Genomic DNA, 26938 nt, shown 5'->3' with positions numbered 1-26938 from the left:
GCCTTGTTTCTGTTTTGTTTTGCAGTATAATACATATTCCACGGGCCCGCTGTATAATTTCAAACCTTGATATTGTTTCGGGATCACTTTGTCTTTCTGAAAATTATAGAGTGCTTTATCCAGGATTTTTCTGCAAATGCATTTTCACCTTTGACTTTCAGAAGCTGCACCATCTTGTCAGAGCCCATTGAAGCATCAGTTCACAGACAAAAAAAATACCTCAAAGCTCTGGCTGATGGGGTTGGCAGTTTATGCTATAAACAGGCAGTGTTAGGGTGATCTGAAACTAAAATGGAAAATGCTAGCAAGACTCGGCAAGTCCGTGGGAAATGAAACTGGATCGACAGCTAATGTTTCTCTCCCTCTGTTGATGCTGCTCAACATCATGAACACTTCAAGCATTTCCTGATCTTGTTTTGGATTTCCAGCATCTGCAGTTCCATGTTGCAGCTGTTGGTCTGGTCATGGTGAAGGGTGGACCTCCAGCCCAACATGTCCAAACTGACCCTCCAGCCCAACACTGACCCTCCAGCCCATGTCCACACTGACCCTCCAGCCCCACATGTCCACACCGACCCTCCAGCCCATGTCCACACTGACCCTCCAGCCCATGTCCACACTGACCCTCCAGCCCAACATGTCCACACTGACCCTCCAGCCCATGTCCACACTGACCCTGCAGCCCATGTCCACACTGACCCTCCAGCCCCACATGTCCACACCGACCCTCCAGCCCATGTCCACACTGACCCTCCAGCCCATGTCCACACTGACCCTGCAGCCCATGTCCACACTGACCCTGCAGCCCAACATGTCCACACTGACCTTCAGGTTGACCCTTCTAGAGTGAGGCAGCTCAGATCAATTGAGATGGGGAATGGTTTCACCAACTGCTGTATTTGAGTGTCAGTCCGCTCCCAATCAACCACTGGTAGGCAGGTGACACGCTCACTTTTTTCTGCATTGTACTGAGGTATTACTGCCAGGAGTCTGGTCCTCTCTACCTAATGTTCATGACATGACAGGGGCGAACTTGTGGAATTCATTGCCACAGAACTCAATGGATATTTTTAAGGCAGAGATAGATAGATTCTTGATTAGTACAGGTGTCAGGTTATGGGGAGAAGGCAGGAGAATGGGGTTCGGAGGGAGAGATGGATCAGCCATGATTGGTCGGTGGAGTAGATTTGATGGGCCGAATGGCCTAATTCTGCTCCTATCACTTATGACCCGCTGAATTACTCCAGCACTTTGTGTCTTTTATTGTAGCTCCCTGTTTCTTCAGAAGACAGACACAAAAACCAGCATCTGCAGTTCCTTCCTGTACACATCTTGCTTGTTTGTGTTGGTTATAGATCTGTACTCACTGTAGACAACTCTTCCTGTAGTGGGTGTTGGGAGAGTCATGGGGAGATGGAACTGGTGGACTGCTGTCCCAGATTCAGGGCTAAATGGCCTTGTTGTCCATTATAAGATATACAACATGATGATGAAGTACGGTAAAGTTAGCAAGTGGTCCTGTGCACTAACGGCATTGTTTCTTGTGTAGAGCTGAGTAAAGAGGAATCTATTGCACACTGGAGCCTCTGACAAAGACCCATGTTGTTGATGGTGTTGTGATACTGGCTGTGGGAGGCTCAGACTCTGATAGAACATTGCCAGCTCAACAACTGATAAGAGCCGTGCGTAGTGGTGGGACCATGCCTGACCCAAGTACCATGTAGTCATGTTTCAAAGTCAATTATTATTACCAAAGTAATAAAGACTTGGGTGCCTGATGTTCACGACAATCGCTCTTTATTCCTGCTGAGTGACTCCATTCAAAACAATCATATTTCCATTTATCGCAAGTTGGTGCAGTACAGAAGGATATGTTTGTAAGGTCATATGTTCTAGGAGCAGAATTAGGCCATTCGGCCCATCAAGTCTACTCTGCCTGATCTATCTCTCCCTCCTAACCCCATTCTCCTGCCTTCTCCCCATAACCCCTGATACCCGCACTAATCAAGAATCTATCTATCTCCGCCTTAAAAATACTCATTGACTTGGTCTCCACAGCCTTCTGTGGCAATGAATCCATTGATTACATACAGCTCGGAAGCTGGCCCTTTGGCCCAACTCATCGATGCTAACCACCATCTAAGCTAGTCTATTTGCCCGAGTTTGGCCCATATCCCTCTAAACATTTCCTACGCATGTTCCTGTCCAAGTATCTGTGTTACAACTGTGTAGTTTGTTTGCGAGACTGTGGTTCTGGTAAACATATGTTTTCCTGTATGTATTGTATTTCCTTGCATTGAACATGGATCACGAAAGGTTCACGAGGTTGATTCCTTGGAAGAAGGGGTTGAGGTGCAAATAAAACTGGATTTGTGTAAATGGGTGTTTGATGGCCAGCATGGACACAATGGGCCAAAGGGCCTGTTTCATGCTGTATCAAACTAAGGCTCTGGGCTTGTGTGGAGTCCACAATGGTTGTGTTTTTCCAGGGTGTGATTCAGTGGGTCTGGAAGTGTTGGGGAATTCGGCCCATCTACAGCTGCTGCCCTCTCCCACCACAGACATAAACCATCAAACCTAACGCACCATCGAGTACAGACACAAAGTGCTGGAGTAACTCAGCGGGACCAGCAGCATCTCTGGAGAGAAGGAATGGGTGACGTTTCGGATCGAGACCCTTCTTCAGACAGTCAGGGGAGAGAGATATAGAGATATGGAAGGGTAAGGTGTGAAAACGACAGAGGAAAGGGGCCTATGTTGAAGCAAAATGTAGAATCATTGCTCTACAGAGTGGCCAGCTCAAATATCACGGCACGACAGACCAGTGGCAGGCACTTCATTTAGACAGGCCACTGTAAGCCACTTACATGGGATCTCAAATAGATAAGCCTCTTTATTGTCTAAGAGGCTGAATATCTGCATTAACCAGATCTGTTACAGACTTTTACCATGGATTATTTACAGTGGGAAGACAGTGCAGAGAACAGTCACCAGAACACAAAACCAAGACCCACTTTCCCCAATCACATCCAAGGTGTTTCTAGTTTATTGTCACATGTGAAAAGCTTTTTGTTGCTTGCTGTCCTGTCAGTGAAAAGACAATCAGCCTGCCCACTGTGTACACATACAGGATAAAGGAATAATGTTTAGTGCAACATAAAGTCCAGTCAAATCCAATTAAAGATAGTTGGAAAGGTCTCGACCTGAAACGTCACCCATTCCTTCTCCCCAAAGATGCTGCCCGTCCCGTTGAGTTACTCCAGCATTTTGTGTCTAACTTCAGTTTAAACCAGCATCTGCAGTTCCTTCCTACACATAAAGATAATTTGAAGGTCTCCAATGAGGCAGAGGAGAGGTCAGGACCATTGTAATTGGTGTGAGGGCAGGTTATGTGCAGGGAATGGAGGGGATGTGGACTATGTGAAGGCTGATAAGAGTTGGTCTTGGGATGATGGGTCAACAGGCCTGTGGTCCATCACTGTGCTGTGGTGGGGAGTGTGAGATACAAGGATGTCAACTGTGCCTCTGCTGGCACTGATGGAATAGGGGGGACAAGTAAAGAATGGGCCTCATGTAGGATTAGTGTAGACGGACTCAATGGGCCGAAGGGCCTGTTTCCGTGCTGCAACACGCCATTATTCTAAGGTGCTGCCACAAAGATTTATAGCTTTGGAAATCTTTGCGGAATAAGGTGCATTAGTGGCCACTCCCCCCTCCACTCCCCCCTCCACCCCACAAACATCCACCACTCCCCAGTCTCTTCCCCTCCCCTTTTATCGAGATGATTTCTATCGAGTTTACTGTGAGGCAAGTTGTACATGGGATTAAACACAGCAGCTGAATGAGGCGCCATCAGTGTGTGGTGGGATAGAGGGGGGGGGGGTGGGGGGGGGAGCACTGGGGGAGGGGGAATGTTTTGTGCCATCTGGGGCGGTGGGCATAAAGAAAGAATCGAGAGGCAGTGACTGGTTGCCAGAGTAATGGGCTTGGGGGTGGAGGGGGGGGGGGGGGGTGGGTGGGGGGTTGGGGGGGGGGGGGTGGGGGGGGGGGGGGGGGGGATGGGGTGGGTTGTGGGGGAGGGTTGTGGGGGGGTGGTGGGTGTAGGGGGTGGGGGTGGGGGGGGGGGGGGGGAGGGGTGCAGGTGCCTGGCTTGTGGCAGGATCACTCTCACACACAGAGTCAGAGCTAATGTCCAGGGCCCTGTATCACTGGGATCCTGTGGCTTTTGTTCACACTGATGAACACAATAGCATCAAGCCCTGGGGAGGTTATTGGTGATTTGTCAGGGAGCAAGGTCTGGTGTATTGAATATTGAAAGTGAGCCAGTTATAACTCAGCTGAAGCACGGCAGTATCCACAGCATACATTTCACCACGAGCTCCACACTCCGACTGACCCAGCTGTGACCAACACAACCTTCACTGCTGACGGATACCGAGACTGTCACATCTTGATTCCTCCTTTCACATCTCCGTCCATATCATTTTGTCTCAGAGTTTGCAGCACGGAAACAGGCCCTTCAGCCCATCTCGCCCGTGCCGACCAACATGCCCCATTTGCCCACATTTGATCCATATCTTCTAAACCTGTCCTATCCATGCCCCTGTCTAACCATTTCTTAAACATTGGGATAGTCCCAGCCTGAACTACCTCCTCTGGCAGCTCGTTCCATACACCCACCACCCTCTGTGTGGATGAGATACTGAGGCTTGGGTTGACATAATGTTGACCTTCCTGCTCTATTGAACAGCAGTGATTTGAAGGATCACATTTTGGTTTCAGTGTCAAATTACAGTTTTTCAGAATTATCCCACAAACTACTGCCTTGCGATTGAATAATATATAAGCTGCCCATTTAGACCAATCGGTTGGTGCTAGTTCCAGGATGAGGAAGGGTGGTAGGTGTATGGAACGAGCTGTCAGAGGAGGAACTATCCCAACATTTATGAGACATTTGGACAGGTGCAAGAATAGGACAGGTTTAGAGGGATATGGGCCAAGCGCAGGCAGGTGGGTCTAGTGTAGATGGGTCACGTTGGTCAGTGTGAGCTAGTTGGGCCGAAGGTAGACACAAAAAGCTGGAGTAACATAGCGAGTCGGACAGCATCTCTGGAGTAACGTTCCTTCTTGGAGACCCTTCTTCAGACCATTGAAGGGGTGGAAGGGCCTCATATGCTTGAGGACATAGACACAGAGTTAAGATCAGGGGCGAGGGGGAAAGATATATAGGATCCTGAGCGACAATCTCTTCACACAAAGGGTGGTGTGTATATGGAATGAGCTGCCAGAGGAAGTGGTTGATTCGATAACAAGATTTAAAAGGCATTTGGGCAGGTACATGGTGAATAGGGATATTGGCCCATGTGCAGCAAATGTGACAGGTTTAGATGTGTATCATTGGTCAGCATGGATGTGTTGGGCTGAAGGGCATGTTTCCATGCTGTGTGATTATCCATGGGGCTTTCTGCACAGATATCAGGCTGTTAACTGTAGCCTTAGTGGACCAAACCTGCCACAATATTCACTCCTGTGCTATTAATTCCCATCACCCAGACAAGGAGCTTCTGCACAATCCATGTTATCTTTATGTCCATGAGACAGCGTATGAATGAGTCAGTAAACATTAATCACCCTGTGCAAAGTTCTGGACTAAAGACTGACCCAGCTGTCAATCACATACCCCATCAGAAGCCAACGTCCATTCAGCTGAGGTTCACTCATCAAAGACATTGACACCAGCTGTAAATTACAGTTTCCTAAATCATCATCGGCCATTCATAGAAATTCACATCATTCATCTGGTCAACGAGGCCATTCAGCCCCAATTAAATGGTAATCTTGGTCCAACTTTCAGAAGCATTTGAGCGATGTTTTACTGAAAGAGAGACATGTCTGGTATGGAGGCAATGTGGAGAACATGGGGAGAGTGGGTGGGGGATGGGGAGAAGGAGGAGGAGGAGGAGGAGGAGGAGAAGCCATCTTGTGGATACAGGTGACTGTGAAGAGTTGGCAAGATGAAAGATGTCAGGATTTCCGTACAGGCAGATATTCGAGCCAGGAAGCACAGATCCATACGAGGGGTCTCATGTTTAAGCCAGTGATGAAGAGTACAAGAGTGCCTAATTGTGCAGTTAGTTAGTTTATTGTCACATGTGCTGAGGTACAGTGAAAGCTTTGTCACATGCTCCAGCATGGAACAAAGACATTCTAACATGTGCAGCTTCACAAACTTGTTAAACAGAACATACAGATTAGTTTTACCCAGTGGACCAGTACACAGTACAACCTCATCCTTGGTCTGTAGCCATTTGTTGCTGAGATTGGGTTGTGCAAGGGGAACCGGGAGCTAATAGTTGCTGGGACGAAGCTGCCCCTTGAACCTGGAGGTCAACGTTCTCCTCAGGCTCCGGAACCTTCTTCATTCTCTAGCGCGGTGGAGATGACGTTGAGATCAGATCAGCCATGATTGGGTAGCCCAGTGACACGCTGACTGGAGCTCCTTTACCTGGGTTCAATCCTGACCTCTTGTGCTGTCTGTGTGGAGTCTGCATGTTCTTCTGATGAGTGCATGGGATTCCCTGGTTTTCCAATTTCCTCCCACATCCCAAAACTGTCAGGTTCGGTAATGAATTGGGCACTGGTTATTGGTCATTGTTAAATGGTAGAACGTGGTAGAATCCACCTCCACCACCCCCTCCCTCCCCCTCACACCCCCTCACCCTCCTCCCTCCCCTCATTAAATGGCCCTCCCCTCACCCCCCTCACTCCCTACCCCTGCACCCCCTGCCTCCCTCACACATGCAGGTTTGACCAAGCTTCTGGTCATCTGTCAGAGCTGGGTCTGTCCATTCTCCAGAGTTTAAATAATGCCATTCAATGTGAACTCAGCACCAATAATCACTTTGAATTATGTTAAAATTGATTTAGCATTTCTGATTTTACAACCAGTACATTTTGGGAATAATAATTGCAATTTACAAGTCAATTATTAGTGGTGTATTAATTAAGATGATTTACTTATTAAAGCTGATGGAGTTGCAACATGCCGACATTACTCGAGGTGAAGCGGGGCTGCCAAAGGGGACCAGACAAGGGGTCAGTGTTCTGCCCAAGAGAGAGGGTCACCCCCACCCTCTACACTCAGGGGGGATAAAGGGAAGGGGTGGGGAAGGGAGAGGGAATGACAGAGAGCCAAAGTTGTAACGGAACATACCAATTCTTATGTGTAGGAAGGAACTGCAGATGCTGGTTTACACCGAAGATAGACACAAAATGTTGGAGTAACTCAGCGGGACAGGCAGCATCTCGGGAGAGAAGGAATGGGTGACGTTTCGGGTCGAGAAATTCCATGCCCCGACCAATGAAGACTAGTATGCCATTTGCCTCACCATCCTGTCAATCTGTGTGGCCTCTTTCAGAGAACTCTGGACATAGGTCCCCGCAGATATCTCTCTTCACCCAGTCACTCACAAAGGAGGTAGCCTGGAGTTGTTTCAAGGCCCTGACCCTAAACGTCACCTATCCATGTTCTCCACAGATGCTGCCTGACCCACTCAGTTATGGTGCAGCAGCATCTATGGAGCTAAGGAAATAGGCAACTTTTTGGGCCGAAATCCTTCTGGAAATAGGCAACGTTTCGGGCCGAAACCCATATGGGTTTCGGCCCGAAACGTTGCCTATTTCCTTAGCTCCATAGATGCTGCCTGACCCGCTGAGTTACTCCAGCACTCTGTGAAACGTCACCTATCCATGTTCTCCACAGATGCTGCCTGACCCACTGAGTTACCCCAGCAATTTGTGTGCTTTTGTCCAACTGTGAGCCTCTCAGTTGAGTTTAGTTTAGTTTATTGTCACGTGTACCGAGGTACAGTGAAAGGCTTTGGATGCGTACTAACCCACTACATTCCTGAGATTGGTCACACCATGTAACCAACCAGCTGGTCTATATTTCCATAGCTGGTGTGGATTGTTTAATTGATCACCAGACATGTGGCATTTAATCAAACAAACATTCTGACAACTTCTCCGCTTCAATCTCCAGCCATTTGATATTTGAAGAAACAAAGGCCACATAAACTTTCTCTATGGTTGCTGGAAACAGCATCTTGGAGGAAAACCCTTAAACAGTGGGGTTTCCACCCACATCCCGGAGACGTGCGTGTTTGCAGGTAAATTGGTCTCTGTAATTTGGCCTCCAGTGTGTAGGGAGTGGATATGGGAATCAGTGCAAATGGGTGATGGATGGTGGATGTGGACTCAGTCACCCAAAGAGATTGGTACAATGCTACATCTCTACACTAAACTTAAATGATGTTATCTGTATCATGTTCTTGCAACGCTCCCCTACTGCATGGCTCTGAGGAGATAGTGTCCAGAACACATAGAAGATAACAATAGGATCAGAGTGGCATCATAGAAACATAGAAATTAGGTGCAGGAGGAGGCCATTCGGCCCTTCGGGCCTGCACCGCCATTCAATATGATCATGGCTGATCATCCAACACAGTATCCCGTACCTGCCTTCTCTCCATACCGTCTGATCCCCTTAGCCACAAGGGCCACATCTAACTCCCTCTTAAATATAGCCAATGAACTGGCCTCGACTACCCTCTACGGCAGAGAGTTCCAGAGATTCACCACTCTCTGTGTGAAAAAAGTTCTTCTCATCTCGGTTTTAAAGGATTTCCCCCTTATCCTTAAGCTGTGAATCAGTGGAAGTGGTGCATTCTTGGTGGGCTGAAGGGCCAGTTATTGTGCTGTGGGATACTATGATTCTATGAGGAGCCTGAGGCGAGTTTGCTACCTTAAAGGAAGCTGGAATCTGCATAGAAGAGTTTGTGCTGCTGCTGCTAAATGGGAGGTTGTTGCTCAGAGCGAGGCGGGAGGCTGAGCAACAACTGTGATCTCTACGGATGACAGATACGGCAAGCTCTGAGAGGAGGGCTGAGAAATGAACTAAATATGTCATAGCAAAGGGAACAGTGTGATGTAGCTCTCATTAACCCAACACAACATCAATTATCCATGCAGTTTATCCACTAATCTAAGACCAGTGGAGATTGTATGATGCACAATGAAGGAATCTCTTTAGTCAGAGGGTGGTGAATCGGTGGAATTCACTGCAACAGAAGGCTTTGGAGACCAAGTCAATGGATATGTTAAGGTCCTTGATTAGTACGGGTGTCAGGGGTTATGGGGAGAAGGCAGGACAATGGGGTTGAGAAGGAAAGATAGATCACCCCTGATTGAATGGCAGAATAGACTTGATGGTCTGAATGTCCTTATTCTGTTCCTAGTTACGAAGGGGCTTGAGTATGGCCAATGGCCAGTGTGATCTCATGGTCAATTGGTCACCAGGGATGTGGCCTGACATCTTCTCCAAGAGAAGCCACGTTCACCAGCAGAGTCAGTAGCCAAGGGGACAACTGAGGGGGCTTTAAATTTAAGGTAATTGGTGAAAGAGAGATCAGAGGGCTGGACCCCACCACCAAGCAGTGAATTGCTACAGTGTGCAGACATCCTGCCTGAATGGGAAGGGCCCCGTCTCCACACCAATGTTCCAATAGACAGAATAATGACTATTTGGCAGGGATCTGGAGAAAGAGAGGCCCTAGTTTGGTCGGTCTCTCAAATACCAGGTATCTCAACCAGCAACAAGTTTTACAAATCTACATATCCACTTGGAGGCTTCAGGCAAAATATATACTTTCCTTAAAAACAAGGTCCCTGCTGTCTCCAATACGTTTCCATCGGTGCCAAACACACACATGCCCGACACACACGTACATCCGTCACACATGTGCCCGTCACACATGTGCCCGACACACATATTGTCATCACACATACATCCGTCACACATGTGCCCGTCACACATGTGCCCGTCACACATGTGCCCGACACACGCGTGCCCGACACTCACATTCCCGTCACACACGTGCCCGACGCACACGTGCCCGACACACACGTGCCCGACACACACGTGCCCGATGCATGCGTGCCCGACACACACGTGCCCGACACACATGTGCCCACACACACACACACGTGCCCGACACACACATGCCCGTCACACATGTGCACACACACCCGTCACACACGTGCCCGACACACACATTCCCGACACACGCGTGCCCAACACACACACGTGCCCGACACACATATTGTCATCACACATACGTCCGTCACACATGTGCCAAGGCCAGATGAGAAATTCCCCACAATCTCCTCCCTCCCACGTGCCTGACACACGCGTGCCCGTCACACACGTGCCCGACACACACGCGCCCGCCACACACGTGCCCGACACACACGTGCCCGACACACATATTGTCATCACACATACGTCCGTCACACATGTGCCAAGGCCAGATGAGGAATCCCCCACCATCTCCTCCCTCCCACCTCCAGGGATCAGAGCACAAAGTACTGGTGGAACAGTGGGCCAGGCAGCATCTGTGGACAGGCAATGGTCTGGGTCAGGACTATATTATATTTCTCCCGAGATGCTGCCTGACCTGATAAGTTCCTCCAGCTCTTTGTTGGAGACAGGTGGGTCAGATGCGGGGCAAGTGGGGTGAGCATAGGTTGGCATCTTGTTTGGCATGGACTATCTGGGCCAAAGGGCCTGTTTGCTCGCTGTATGATTCTAAATCACAACCGCAGAGATTGTAGAGAGAAACAAATATGCCTGGTTCCAGGAAGCCGTGGAAATGAGAGGATGAGATGGATCAGCGGATGCAGATAATTTGAAGGGCGCTGTCTAAATTACAGGAAGACATTTTGAAACAGGATTAAATGTTAGCAAATTGCAAGATGACTCAACATTACTGAATTAATTTTCGAACTGAAAAGCAGCACATTTAATATACATTGGCATATTTGCAGCCAGCTGGTCATTTTTATCTTGTTATTTATTTTTTGTAATTGTAAGTGCATCATGGAAAATTCTTTGAGTGTTCCCGTTGGGACTTAGTGCTGACACAATGGGCAAGAGGCAGTGCAGTAGGCACAATTTTGGAACAGAAATGTCATCTCCATTGGGAATATGGGCAACTCAAAACAGCTAAATAAAATCTACTGTTGAAGATACAGGGTTTTTAAAGTTGTAAATGTCAAATCTAAAACCTTTACAGTTTCCGGCAGAACATCAAACTTTACAATTTTAGATATTTTAAATATTTATAAAAACATCCCTATGTTATTGACACAACCCTGGTTCTTTATAATTACAGCATTTGCAACATTTACTGGTTCCATACTGCGGGAATTTTTCTACAGCAGTGGCTTTAAAATGTATTCATTCATTGCAATGCCATTTATCACCTCTCTCTAATTATCTCTAAACTGATGAATGGTATCCACATTAGTGGCTCTGGTATCGCACACAGACCAGAAGGATGAGGATATCGGATTTCCTTTCCTGGTGAACCAGATGGTTTTTAGGACAATCCATTTATTTTGTGTTTACTGTTGCAGAGATTAGCTTTTTATTCCAGATTTAGAATTTGAATTACATTTCCCTGCCTCCTGTAATTGGATTTGAACTCACTCCTCCAGATGCAGCCAAAGCAGATTCAGATTCAGATTAGTTTATTCTCATATTCACCAGGGTGCAATGAAATTCCTTGCACAGAATAAACAACGTACGTGGTAATGACAGCATGACTGTATATACAACATCAAATACAAAACAGCACAAGGGTGTAAAGATTGGAATCTGAAGCTGTGCAAAAAGGGGAATTATTAATGTGTAGGAAGGAACTGCAGATGTTGGTTTAAAGCAAAGATACACAAAAAGCTGGAGTAGTTCAGCGGGTCAGGCAGCATCTCTGGAGAAATGGAATAGGTGACATTTCAGGTCGAGACCCTTCCTCAAACTGAGAGTCAAGGGAAAGGGAAACGAGAGATATAAGCGGTGATGTAGAGAGATATAGAACAAATAAATGAAACCGGCTGTTGTTAGCTGGGAATGTTGTTCCTAACAGACAAAGATCTAAGTGCAGGACTTGTATTTTCAAGAGAGAGTTAGATTTAGCTCTTTGGGCTGACGGAATCAAGGGATATGGGGAGAAAGCAGGAAAGGGGTGCTAATTTTGGATGATCAGCCATGATCATATTGAATAGCGGTGCTGGCTCAAAGGGTCGAATGGCCTACTGCTGCACCTGTTTTCTATGTTTCTATGTTTCTATGACCCAAGATCAGGTTGTATTGGACATTTCAAAGGCCAGCGGACCCGTTCTTGAAGGGAACCCGTTGGCAGGGTGATATGTTTGACTCATATTCAGGATCAGACCATCGTGAGGCAAAGCCAGATTTATTACCCCTAGTAAGAGTGGTGAGACACCACTGTCTGTGCTGGGACCGCACCTGTGAAGAAGTTGACCATGCTGTCCTGTTGGGTTCGTCCAGGAGTTCTTGGGGACAATCCTGGGATTTGGAACTAAATTCAATTGTCTTTTTGAAAGAGTCAGCCGAAGCACGATGGGCCAAATGGCCTCCCCGTGGAGTGTGGTATTTATGATATTCACCAATTAAAGATGGGATTGTAAGGCAGAGGAACAACTATTGCACAAGCAGGTTTTCATGCTAAATTTAACAACCAGTTCAAAACAAATTAAGGTCAAAATACATCTTGCATGTCGTGAATGTATGATGCAATAAGGTATCCAGGAAGTGGTGGAGGCAGGTTCGATTTTATCATTTAAAAATAAATTGGATAGGTATATGGATGGGAAAGGAATGGAGGGTTATGGTGTGAGTGCAGGTGGATGGGACTAGGGGAAAATAATTGTTCGGCACGGACTAGAAGGGCCAAGATGGCCTGTTTCCATGCTGTAATTGTTATATGGTTATATGTGGTTATATCCATGTTGGAACCGCATCTGAAGTTCAACAAATGCTTAACTTTGCCTATTTCCAGAAGGGTTTCGGCCCGAAACGTTGCCTATTTCCTTCGCTCCATAGATGCTGCTGCACCATAACTCAGCGGGTCAGGCAGCATTCGTGGAGAACATGGATAGGTGACGTTTCACAGAGTGCTGGAGTAACTCAGCGGGTCAGGCAGCATCTGTGGAGAACATGGATAGGTGATGTTTCACCGAGTGCAGGAGTAACTCAGCGGGTCAGGCAGCATCTGTGGAGAACATGGATAGGTGACGTTTCACAGAGTGATGGAGTAACTCAGCGGGTCAGGCAGCATCTGTGGAGAACATGGATAGGTGATGTTTCACAGAGTGCTGGAGTAACTCAGCGGGTCAGGCAGCATCTGTGGAGAACATGGATAGGTGACGTTTCACAGAGTGCTGGAGTAACTCAGCGGGTCAGGCAGCATCTGTGGAGAACATGGATAGGTGACGTTTCACAGAGTGCTGGAGTAACTCAGCGGGTCAGGCAGCATCTGTGGAGAACATGGATAGGTGACGTTTCACAGAGTGCTGGAGTAACTCAGTGGGTCAGGCAGCATCTGTGGAGAACATGGATAGGTGACGTTTCACAGAGTGCTGGAGTAACTCAGTGGGTCAGGCAGCATCTGTGGAGAACATGGATAGGTAGCGTTTCAGGTTGGGACCCTTCAGACTGAGGTGCAAGACGTACTGAGTAACTCCAGTCCAGAGATGCTGCCTGACCTGCTGATTTGCTCCACAACTCTGTGCTTTTTTTGTAAACCAGCACCGCAGTTCCTGCTCCTCTCTTTCTTTCTGCATTTGTCCCTTTCGGTAAAGACAGTGAAAAGTAATATGCAAATGCATCTCCCTCATGGCCCTTGCTGTGATTGTGAGTAAAATGAGTGTGAACTGTTGCCTCATCCGCACCTGTGCTCTCTCACTCACCTGTGTAAAGGTGAAGGGTTTCCCACCATTACACCTGGCCATACATCCAACCAGGTTACATACCTTCCCATTGAGAGGCACCTGCTCTCAATACAGGAGCTACAATGATATCTTCATGTTCCACTGTGATGTTATTTAATGCCTGACTCTCACTGAATCTAATTAGTGGTATTTATGGAGCTGTGACCATTATATTCCTTCCACACTGACGTAGACAGAAAAAATAAACTCAAAAACCACAGACAGAAATCTCAATGTGTTTAAAAAAAATGAAATGCAAATTGGTTTCTATTTGAGGAAGAAGTTGTCATGACTCAGTTGTAAAGTTGCACTTCATGGCTGGGGACATGAAAGGGAGAAACAGCGCTGACGGTGACAGAACGCTCCTCGTTACATCACAGCCCGGGAAGCAGCATTGGCATTAATTGGGTAATCTCGATATAAGGACCCCAAGGATACAGAACAAGGAAGACTGTAGGTCACAACGCAGAGCGGAGGAGTTGCATCTGAAGTGGTGTCAAGCTCATTATTGAAGCTCTCCATGGGCACCCAAACATTCACTTGCCCCTACATCACGGTGCTTTTCATATCAGCGTTAGAAGCAAAATATAAATATGACCCCTTCCCCAACACACTCAGCACCGCGGAGAGAGAATGCTGTTTCATTTCCATGTAATTTATACAGACTGTCCAAGTTAGAGAGGCTGGCAGTGGGTTGCTGCCAAATGAAACCTTCCAGATCTTACACAACAAATGAGTAAAACAGGAATGAATGTAAAGCTTCTAAACTAATGGCCCATTTCCTGGGAGGAAGGCAGATTAGTTTTTATTAATTTATAGGATGTGGGCGGTGGCTGCATTCATTGGCCAACCCACAATGTTGAGAAGATTGTGCCTGCCACTCACATCTACGCTAGACCAAGTTATAACAGAAATCTCTCACCCCACCAGATGCCTTTACAACAATACACTACTTTCATCCTCACCAGTTCATATTTGGCTTTTTTTAAAAGAAAATAATTCTAGATTATTTAATGAAAGCCAATTCAGTTTTGTAACTGTCCATTGTGGGATTTGAACTCTCTCCAGATCACTCACTCATAAGGTCATAAGGAATAGTAGAATGAAGCAATTTGGGCCATGAAGCAACTCCCCCAATACACTCATGGCCCTATTCTACCTTCTCCCCATAACCCCACACCTGTACTAATCAACAATCTATCTATCTCTGCCTTAAAAATATCCACGCTCAGGTCTCTGATTATGAGGCCCTTCTCCCATTGGCATGCTATCCCTCAGGGTTGGGGTTGACTTGCTTCCTCACGAGTTCTCTGGACTCTCTGGGGCAGCAGAAGAGTAATCAGGAGCTCGGACCGGCAGGGGCCTTGTCGCAGTGGTTGACACTCAGACATAAGGCTTGGCATTTGACAATAGGTGCAGGAGTAGAGGCCATTCGGCCCTTCGAGCCAGCACCGCCATTCAATATGATCATGGCTGATCATCCCCAATCAGTTCCCCTGTTCGTGTATATATACATGCAGAATATAAATCCAGTGTCAAAATCAATAAGATACGGTGGTGGTAAGGGTTCTGTAACTCGAGTGTGTCTGGGATTAGGAGAATTGAGAGGAATTCTGCTAAACCTTACAATTGCTGTGCATGTGCAGAAAGATATGTGTGTGTGTGCATTGCATAGGGGCAGAACTGGTCCATTCTGCCCATCTATTCTGCCCCGTCATTCGATTATGGCTGATCTATCTCTCCCTCTTAACCCCATTCTCCTGCCTTCTCCCCATAACCCCTGACACCCGCACTAATCAAGGACCTGTCAATCTCCGCTTTATGTAGAATTCTAGTTATTCACACAAACACCAGTGCACATGGACACATGTGCAATCTTGTTACTTTGTGTATGAGCGTTGTTGGGCTTGCTAATATCCAGCTTGGATGTGTGCTAAACATATTAGATATTTATATCTGACATTAGATAATAACATCAGAACCTATCTATTTGATGTCCCCCTTCACCAGTTCTGTGCAGCTGACACACACTATCTCATTAACTTCCTGTAATCAAAATGTGAGCATTTTGCCTGCTGTGCTTGCGATAAATATATTAACAATTGGAGACAATTAGGTCACGTCTCTCTCCCGAAGCCAGACACACAAAGCTGGAGTAACTCAGCGGGACAGGCAGCATCTCTGGAGAGAAGGAATGGGTGATGATTCGGGTCGAGACCCTTCTTCTGAAGAAGTCCAACCAGAGATGCTGCCTGTCCCGCTGAGTTACTCCAGCTTTTTGTGTCTATTTTCGGTTAAAACCAGCATCTGCAGTTTCCCTTTTACACATACGCCTCTCCTGGGCCAGTGGGCTGGTGTACTTGGCTATAGGGAGTGTCTCCATAACTCCATCACCCACAAAGCACTGGAGAATCACAAAATGCTGCCTCATTTTGTGTTAGAATCATGTGTACATCGGCCATTCCCGACAATACATGATGTTACGGTTTATTTAAATACTGGCTTGGATCAATGCATTTTGTTGGAAGGTGATAGGGCTTAGGGCTAACCAAGCCGAGGTATAGCTTCTGAACGGGTTGTTTGTGTTTCCACATCTCTCTCTATCTCGCTGCACTGATACTGAAACGCTGCTCTTGTACAGCAAGAAATGCCCAGCCTCAGCTCATGGCTACGCTCGCATCATCTAGCACTTGCTAAAATTAAACCATCTATTAATGGAACCTAGTTACCACGTTACAGATATACCAGAGGCTCTCAATAAGACAATTCCATTCGCCCAGCAAGATCAGTCCGTCGGTAGGTTCATTTCTCACGTCATTTTGAAGAACGCTGACCCCTCGACTACTGAGCGAATCTGCCCCCAGGGTGTGGGATCCACTCGAGCTGTGACAGATGAGAGAACCTCCCCGAGATACAATATGAATCCAGGAATCTGGCTCACACTCAATGGCAGCTCCGAGTGAATCAGGCAGACCTGCTTTACAAGTCGAGACCCTTCTTCAGTCTGAAGAGTCTCGACACAAAATGTCACCCATTCCTTCTCTCTGGAGATGCTGCCTGTCCCGTTGAGTTACTCCAGCTTTTTTGTGTCTATTTTCGGTTTATCCAGCATCTGTAGTTCCTCCCTACACAGACCTGCTGTACATCTCTGGTCGAATGAGACGTGTTTTAGCGGGGAAGCGGAGAGTGGAATTCTCAACAAGAATAGCTGCAGATGTCTATCGAGGTTGAAAAATGACACAAATGATTCATTTCCAAAATATGCAATATAGGAAAGGATAGCAACAGGGCAAACCAAGGAACAAATATCAGTTCAGTTTGAGTTTCGTTTATTGTCAGGTGTACTGAGGTACAGTGAAAAGCTTTTGTTGCATGCTATCATAACTAGAGTGTAGAAATATCTAGGATCAATTGATTTATTTCCATGTAGTTGTCTGGGGATTTTGAACAGATGGTCAGTGTGTGAGGAGCTGGATCGCTGATGGTCAGAAGAGGGGGAACCAGTTTATCTCTGAGTTCTGTGATTGAACAAGGCAATGTTGAAGCACTAATGCCACAATTCATCTTTGCTTCGATATAAGATCTGGCACAGATTTCATCTCTTGTGGCCATAAGATCATGTGATAGGAGTAGAATTAGGCCATTCGGTCCATCTACTCCACCATTCAATCATGGCTGGTCTATCTCTCCCTCCTAACCCCATTCTCCTGCCTTCTCCCCATAACCCCTGACACCCGTATTAATCAAGAATCTGTCTATCTCTTCCTTAAAAATGTCCACTAACTTGTGGCCTCCACACAGCCGTCTGTGGCAACGAAATCCACAATATTCACCACCCTCTGACTAAAAAAATTCCTCCTCATCTCCTTCCTAAAAGAACAAACTTTAACTCTGAGGCTGTGCCCTCTGGTCCTAGACTTTCCCACTAGTGGAAACATCCTCTCCACATCCACTCCATCCAGGCCTTTCACTATTCTGCATGTTTTAACCAGGTCCCCCTCATCCTTCTAAACTCCATCTAACATCCATTGACCAAAACAGACACTAATGCGCACATTATTTCAACATGGCCCTATTTGATATAGTGGTACCTTGTCTTCAGTATATGAATAACTTTTACTGGAATAATTTAAGTTTATATATGTTGTTTTCTAAAAATGAATTCACAGTTTGTTCCATGGCACCTTTTTAAATCTCTACAAAGAACTGTACCTGAAGGAGAAGCATTTGAAGTTTATGTTCTCTAATGAATAATAAATAGATTACATTTACCGTTGCTGCTAATCAGAGTTCTGGTAATGGTACAAGATAAACTCCAACATTAATATAGATCCCGGTGCTCCAGATGTCAGGAATCGGAGCTGCAGCCATTAAGGCAATACTGATTGAGCTGTGATGGATAGATACTCATCCGGTGATACAGCACAGACACAGTTCCTTCAGTTTAGTTCCTTCACACAGGGGCAGCGGTAGAGTTGCTGCCTCACAGCGCCAGAGACCGGGGTTCGATCCTGACTATGGGTGCTGTCTGTACGGAGTTTGTATGTTCTCCCTGTGACTGCGTGAGTTATCTCCAGGAGCTCAGGTTTCCGCCTACACTCCAAAAGACGTATAGGTTTGTAGGTTAATTGGCTTCAGTAAAAATTGTAAATTATCCCTAGTGTGTAGGATGGTGCTAGTTTACGGGGTGATGGCTGTTTGGCACGGACCTGGTGGGCCGAAGGGCCTGTTTCCATGCTGTATCTCTAAAGTCTACTAAAGTCTACAAGTCCAACCAAGATGCCCCGTCTAAACTAGTTCCATTTGCCCTTGTTTGTCCAACTTACATCTAAACCTCTCCTATCCATGTACCCGTCTAATTGTCTTGCAAATGTCAGTTAGTCTTTGCAAGAGTGGACTCATGTTCCCCTGAGGGAGGCAACACTGGTCTATTGCAACAGCACCAGCACAATCCCCTTCACAACACTGGTCTTGGCAGGAACAAAGGCTGAAGGGAGATTTGATGGAAGAACAGAACATGAGTGGGTCAGGACAGTGTGGAGAGCAGGAGGAATCACCATGACTGGAGGGGTGACCAGTGGGTACTGGTGGGCAGTGGGCAGTGGTGACCAGTGGGCAGTGGGCAGTGGGCACTGGTGGTCAGTGGGCACAGGTGGGCAGTGGGCAGTGGTGGCCAGTGGGCAGTGGGGCCAGTGGGCAGTGGGCACTGGTGGTCAGTGGGCAGTGGACAGTGGTGGCCAGTGGGCAGTGGGGCCAGTGGTGGCCAGTGGGCAGTGGGGGCCAGTGGACAGTGGTGGCCAGTGGGCAGTGGGGCAGTGGTGGCCAGTGGGCAGTGGGGGGCAGTGGGGCCAGTGGGCAGTGGTGGGCAGTGGGCAGTGGGCAGTGGTGGGCAGTGGTGGCCAGTTCATCACGGATGCAGATGTGACTAGAGGGCACTGGTGTAAACTAACGGGGAGCGGAGTGAAGAGTGATGCAAGGAAGATCTGGTTCACACAGTGTGTGGTTGGAACGTGGACCAGTAGGAAGCCAGTTCCATTGTGTCTATTGGGCAATGGCTAGATGAGGAAAACCCTCCAAAGTTGCAGAGACCTGGCTGGGTGCATTAGGGGGTGGGATGGGGTACCTGGGATGGGGCACCTGGGGTGGGGCACCTGGGGTGGGGCACCTGGGGTGGGGCAGACCTGGGAGTTGCTCTAGAGGGGGTAGCAGGAACAGGATATGTTGAATGGCCTGCTTCTGTACTGGGACCATTCGGTGTGATTGTTGTGGGAACAGTGGGGGAATGGGAGGAGGAATGATGGGGTGATGGTGGGGGGGGGGGGGGGGGGGTAGTGGGGGGGTTACGGTGGGGGGGGATGGTGGGGGAGTTGCAGTGGGGGGGGGGGGGGGGGTACGGTGGGGGAGTTGCAGTGTCAGGAACAGAGGTACCATCCTCAGGCGGCAGTGAGGGAACTCATCTATTCCTTGTGACCACACTAGGTGCTAAAGCAACAACTGCAGGGCTCCACTGACACAGCAATAAACAAGTTATGTATTTATTTCAGTCACAGAACATTTATATAATACCTTTCACAGTGTTTGGAGGTTTTGAAGCAATTTTCAGACAATATACTGCTTTGATTACACTGCAGCAGGCTGCAAGGTCTAGGGGTGGAGTTACTCCGTCCAGCGACACTGCTTTGCTGCTGATGCTGATTTAGGGGAATAATGGGCCGCAAGTCACGGGCAACCTACAGAACATAGAACAGTTCGCCACAGGAACAGGCCTGGATAGATTGTGTAGGAAGGAACTGCAGATGCTGGTTTACACTGAAGATAGACACAAAATGCTGGAGTAACGCAACGGGACAGGCAGCATCTCCAGAGAGAAGGAATGGGTGACCTTTTGGGTTGAAATCCTTCTTCAGACAGTCAGGGGAGAGGAAGACACAGAGATAAGGAAGGAAGTGTGAAAACAAGACATCAAAGGTTTGCAGCGGCCTCTACCTCTGTCTAGTTAAATGTAGTGTTGGTGTTTTTTTAATACTTGTTTTAAATGTGTATATGTGGGGGGGGGGAAACTGTTTAAATCTCTTCCCTGTCCGGGAGACCCGACCTTTTCCCTGTCGGGTCTCCGTTGTCGTTGGGGCCTAGCACCGTGGAGCGGCCTCCAGCCTGAACGACCCGGGGGCTCGGGAGACTGCGGAGGCTGCGGACTACTCACCATGGCTCCAACTTCGAGACTTTTGGACCGGGAGAAGGGCCGTACATCGCCCCGCGCGGCTTCATGGCCGCGGGACATTCCAGCGCCCGCCGGGGGCTCCAACACTGTGACTTTTAGACTGGGAGCGGGGCCATACATCGCCCTATAATGGCCGTGGGATTTATCATCGCCCGCCTGGGGCTTGGACATCGGGAGACACATGGAGAACAGGGGAGAGAAAAGACTTTGCCTTCCATCACAGTGGGTCCACAGTAATGGATGTTTGTGTGAATTTAATTGTGTGTATGTCTAGGAATGGTCTTTGTTTGTATGGCTGTGGAAACGGACTTTCGTTTGAGTCTCACTGAGGCTCAAATGACAATAAAAGGTATTGTATTGTATTGTAAAGGGATTGGCTATCAAGGAAATGTAGATCATTGTCAGCTGGGAGAAGTTGACAATGAAGCAAACAGAGGTAACATTTAATCAAGGGGACAGTCGGACTGGTCTGAGAACTAGGATGGGGGGAGGGATGGAGAGGGAGGGAGAGCAAGGGTTACTACGTTAGATAAGTCAATATTCATACCGCTGGAAATACAGTGGATGTGGAGAGGATATTTGCACGAGTGGGTCTAGAACCAGAGGTCATACTCAGAATAAATGGACGTTCCTTTAGGAAGAAGATGAACATTAATTTATTTAGTCAGAAGGCGGTGAATCTATGGAATTCAATGGATATCCTTAAGGCAGAGACACGTAGATATATTCTTGATTAGTACGGGTGTCAGGGTTAAGGGGAGAAGGCAGGAGAATGGGGTTAAGAGCGAAAGATAGATCAGCCATGATTGAATGGTGGAGTAGACTTGATGGGCCGAATGGCCTAATTCTGCTCCTATCACTTCTGACCTTATGAACTCAATCCACTATGTCCATGCTGAATCCCTCCATTCCCTGCATATCCGTGTCACTATCTAAAAGCTGTTTAAATGCCACTATTCTATCTGCCTCCAACACAATCCCAATCATCCAGTTCCAAGCCTCCGCCATCCCTTGTGCAAAGATCTTGCCCCACGCATCTCCTCTAAACTTTCCCCATTTCACCTTAAAGCTACATCCTCTGGTCTTTGACATTTCCACCCTGAGAAAAACGTTATGGCTACGACCCTTATCCACGCCTTGTAACTTTATTTACTTCTGTCTCCCCTCAGCCTCAAAATAATCCAAGTCTGTCCAACTTTTCCTTATAGCTGAACTTCCCAGCCGTTCCAAAACAAAAACATGGGGTCATTCACATTGTGGTTTCTTGTCTCACCAAAGGATGGGTTGTGTTGGTAGGAATAATGTACAGGGCGACAGAGAATTGGCCAGGGGTGGATGTGTACAGCACAGTACAATGGGCCGAATGGCCTTGTATGAGGTTCCATTCAACTGTGACTTAGACACAGGTGACCATCACCACCCAAGGTACGGGGTTGGGACAGTAGCCACACTGTTGTCCAGGGCCATGAGGCTGGGACATAGAGGCAGGAGTGTGGTCTCGCCATCTGTACCCAGCATGGCATGGTGCAGAAACCTCCTGGGTGTTCCAGATGTACCCAGTCACTGACAAACAAGCTGGCTTCTCCGCAAACGTGGTGGAGAAAACGGAAAATAGACGCGGGTTGTTTGAGGCTGAAACAACTCTCAACTCTGCGCCTCTGCATCTGTGTGTCCCTGTGTCTCTGTTTGTGTCTCTGTGTGTGTCTCTATGTGTCCCTGTGTCTCTGTGTGTGTCTCTATGTGTCCCTGTGTCTCTGTCTCTGTGTCTGTGTGTCTGTGTGTCTGTGTGTCTCTGTGACTCTGTCTCTGTGTGTCTGTGTCTCTGTGTCTCTGCGAGTCTGCGAGTCTGTGTGTCTGTGTGTCTCTGCGTCTCTGCGAGTTTGGTGTGTCTGTGTGTCTCTGTCTCTGTGTCTCTATGTGTGTCTGTGTCTGTGTATCTCTGTGTCTGTGTTTCTATGTGTGTCTCTGTGACTCTGTGTGTCTGTGTGTCTCTGTCTCTCTGTGACTCTGTGTCTCTGTGTCTCTGTGTCTGTGTGTCTGTGTGTCTCTGTGACTCTGTGACTCTGTGACTCTGTGACTCTGTGTCTCTGTGTCTCTGTGTATGTGTGTCTGTGTACCTTTGTGTCTGTGTGTCTCTGCGAGTCTGTGTCTGTGTGTCTGTGTGTCTCTGTCTCTGTGTCTGTGTGTCTCTGTGTCTCTGTGTCTCTGCGAGTCTGTGTGTGTCAGTGTGTCTCTGTGTGTGTCAGTGTGTCTCTGTGTCTCTGTGACTCTGTGACTGTGTCTCTGTGTCTCTGTGTCTGTGTCTCTGCGAGTCTGTGTGTCTGTGTGTCTCTGTGTGTGTCAGTGTGTCTCTGTGTCTCTGTGTCTCTGTGTCTCTATGTGTGTCAGTGTGTCTCTGTGTCTCTGCGTCTCTGCCTCGTTCTACAACTGGCTTTGTGTGAGAGTATTTCTCCCACCAATGTCGTTGGCTTGAGTTTCCCCAGCCAAGCTGAGGAAATATCTTCTCGACAAAAAGCCAATCATTTGCTGCAGATTTATCGTGGAATAGTTTCCAGTGACAGCTCTGGGGAAACGGTTCCCTGAGCGAGAGTGTATGTTTAATAACAACTCCATGAGCAAGGCCATGCCTGGACACACTGCTGATCCTGATTGTTCCATTGTTATTGTCTGTGGTTGGTCTTCAAACCCGACCTTTCTAACCAATCCAATCGGCTGGGACCCAAAACATGTTGTAGCAACAAGGAACTGCAGATGCAGGCATACAAAAAAAAACAAACAAAGTGCTGGAGGAGCACAGTTTCAAACTGAAGAAGGCTCCTGACCCGAAACGTCCCCTATCCATGTTCTCCACAGATGCTGCTGCACCCGCTGAGTTACTCCAGCACTCTGTGAAACGTCACCTATCCATGTTCTCCACAGATGCTGCCTGACCCACTGAGTTACTCCAGCACTCTGTGAAACGTCACCTATCCATGTTCTCCACACATGCTGCCTGACCCGCTGAGTTACTCCAGCACTCTGTGAAACGTCACCTATCCATGTTCTCCACAGATGCTGCCTGACCCGCTGAGTTATGGTGCAGCAGCATCTATGGAGCGAAGGAAATAGGCAACGTTTCGGGCCGAAATCCTTCTGGAAATAGGCAACGTTTCGGGCCGAAATCCTTCTGGAAATAGGCAACGTTTCGGGCCGAAATCCTTCTGGAAATAGGCAACGTTTCGGGCCGAAATCCTTCTGGAAATAGGCAACGGAAATAGGCAACGTTCGGGCCGAAACCCGGAAGGGTTTCGGCCCGAAACGTTGCCTATTTCCTTAGCTCCATAGATGCTGCTGACCCGCTGAGTTACTCCAGCACTCTGTGAAACGTCACCTATCCATGTTCTCCACAGATGCTGCCTGACCCGCTGAGTTACTCCAGCACTGTGTGAAACGTCACCTATCCATGTTCTCCACAGATGCTGCCTGACCCACTGAGTTACTCCAGCACTCTGTGAAACGTCACCTATCCATGTTCTCCACAGATGCTGCCTGACCCACTGAGTTACTCCAGCACTCTGTGAAACGTCACCTATCCATGAATCCTGACCCTGCTGGTACGTCTCGTTCAACAACACATTCTGTGAACTCCCTGACCCCATCAGCACTGATGACAACTCAATGAATGACAAGCTGAGTTCTTGCGACAACGAGCAGCCAAAGACAGGTCAATATCACAGCCCGACTCAGCCCACAGCTATACTCATATAATCTCAACCTCACCGCTAAGACAGATGACACTTGGCCCATTGTTCCTGTACCAGCTCATTGATAGAACTCACCTTCCTTTTCATGTATTTATCCACCAGGCATTCGCCAAGATCATGGTTAAATCGGACTCCCATAGACACTGTAGCACTGTAAACCCTGGGAAAGGTTTTGACTCTTTACCCTGTCTATGCCCCTCACAATGGCATTTACATCTATCACGTCTCCCTCTGCCTCCGACACCCCAGAAAAACCAATCCAAGTTTATCCAACCTCTTCCTGTATCTAATAGCCTTGAATCCAGGCAACATGCTGGTAAACCTCTTCTGCACTCACTCCAAAACCTCCTCACACTTCCTGTAATGGGGCCGCCCAGAACTACACGCTTGCTCCAGATGCTTATACACAATAACTCCAAAGTCTTATAAAACTACCACATGACTTTTGACTCTTCTAAACTCTTCTCTAGCCAAAGAACAAGCCTGGCAAATGAGTTACTTGTAATATATCGGTCTGATTTGTTTGTGAAATGCTGGAGTAACTCAGCGGGTCAGGCAGCATCTGTGGAGAACATGGATAGGTGACGTTTCATAGAGTGCTGGAGTAACTCAGCGGGTCAGGCAGCATCTATGGAGTGAAGGAAATAGGCAACGTTTCAGGCCGAAACCCTTCTTCAGACGGTTTCGGCCCGAAACGTTGACGATATCCTTCACTCCATAGATGCTGCTGCACCATAACTTAGCGGGTCAGGCAGCATCTGTGGAGAACATGGATAGGTGACGTTTCACAGAGTGCTGGAGTAACTCAGCGGGTCAGGCAGCATCTGTGGAGAACATGGATAGGTGACGTTTCACAGAGTGCTGGAGTAACTCAGCGTGTCAGGCAGCATCTGTGGAGAACATGGATAGGTGACGCTTTGGGTTGGGACCGGCTCCGTGGCATGTTTGTCAGCTGCCCAGCCTGTGGATTGGATGGCTGGCTCTCTAGTGACGTGCTGGGAGAATGCTGCAATGTCAGACACTGCCACGCTCTCGATGCTGAGGTCTAACAAAGCCCTTTCTCCCACTACAGCAGATATCTCAACCAGCATCAACAGGAACATACAACAAGGTCATGGCCATTAGGTCATAAGGTCATAAGGAATAGGAACAGAATTAGGCCATTCGGTCCATCAAGTCTACTCCATTATTCAATCATGGCTGATCTATCTCTCCCTTCTAACCCCATCGAGCCAGTGCCCCGCAGCATCACAGAGTCAGGTTCAATCCTGATCTCGGGCACTGTCTTTGTGGAGTTGGCATGTTCTCTCAGTGACTCTGTAGGTTCCTTGGGTTGCTCCTGTTTCTTCCCACATCCTAGACACATGTGGGTTGGTACGTTAATCGGCCGTCTGTAAATGGGCCAGTGGGGGCATCTGCGGAACGGAGAGTTGAGTTTTTATAATCATATATTTTTGCACATATTTTATTTATTTTTATTTCACACAGTTTTTGTGTAATTTATGTTTTGTGCCCTGCCCGAATCTATGTGTTTGTGATGCTGCTGCCAGCAAGATCACGGTGCTTTGCATCTCATTATAAACTCGACTGAAGTCGATGTAGACGTGTGGGGAACTATGTGGGTTTGGGGAGGGCTAGTGTAAAGGAATGGTGGGCTAAAGGACTGTTCCCATGCTGTTGTTCCCGATGATTCTCTCTTTGATAATTCATTGCTGTTGTGGGATCGATCGCTCAGCTATAATAGGTTTGGAAAACAACCAGAGAGTTGGGTGGGAGTGTGTTGTAATCTGCGCCATGATTTAGTGGTCCAGTGGGCAAGAGACTGTGTCAATGCCTCTGGTATCTCTGTGAGCTGGAGGTCATCAGATCACAAGAACATCAGAAAACACAAGCGGGGTAAGGCCACTCGGCCCATCAATACTATCTCACTATTCAACGTGATCACGGCTGCTGACCCATGTCTTATCCCCTCCTCTGTCCCTGTTGTCCCGACCCCTCAACCCCTCGATCTGTCAAATGTTATCTGTGTCTTTAACTACTTCAGTGATGCAGCCTCCACACTCACTGCTGTGGACATCCCAGATTCACCACTGTCTGTAGCAAGATGTTCCAATGCTCCTCACCAATATCTCTGATCGCCACGGCTCAGCTCCAGTTACACCAGCACCACTTCACACCAGACACAGGTCAGTTTAGTCTAGTTCTTTGTCACGTGTACCGAGGTACAGTGAAAAGCGTTTTGTTGCGCGCTAACCAGTCAGCGGAAAGACAATACATGATTACAATCGAGCCGTCCACAGTGTACAGATACATGATGAAGGGAATAATGTTTAGTGCAAGATAAAGTCCAGTAATGTCCGATTAAAGATAGTTCGAGGGTCTCCAATGAGGTCAATGGGAGGTCAGGACCGCTCTCTAGTTGGTGATAAGACGGTTCAGTCGATATCAAAGTACCATTTACCCCACAGTAATAAGGTGTCACAGATTCTCCCATTCCCAAACATCGAGGATCTTGCCATTAACACGTTGATTCATTCTCTCACGTTGAACCATGAACTCTATTGGGGATGTGGGGAGAATGAAATGGTTTAGGGTTAGATTAGTACACGTGGATACTGATGGG

At 47.7% G+C, this 26938-nt stretch overlaps 1 protein-coding gene across 5 annotated transcripts in view; it reads left to right on the top strand.

Annotated features, from left to right (window-relative positions):
* elavl3 (ELAV like neuron-specific RNA binding protein 3) overlaps positions 1–26938 on the top strand; it is a 117174-nt gene that overhangs the window by 65957 nt on the left and 24279 nt on the right. The gene's annotated exons all lie outside the window — the stretch shown is intronic.

Source organism: Leucoraja erinacea, chromosome 39, assembly GCF_028641065.1.
Source record: "Leucoraja erinacea ecotype New England chromosome 39, Leri_hhj_1, whole genome shotgun sequence".
Taxonomy (NCBI): domain Eukaryota; kingdom Metazoa; phylum Chordata; class Chondrichthyes; order Rajiformes; family Rajidae; genus Leucoraja; species Leucoraja erinaceus.
This window is presented reverse-complemented; position numbering and strand designations above follow the sequence as displayed.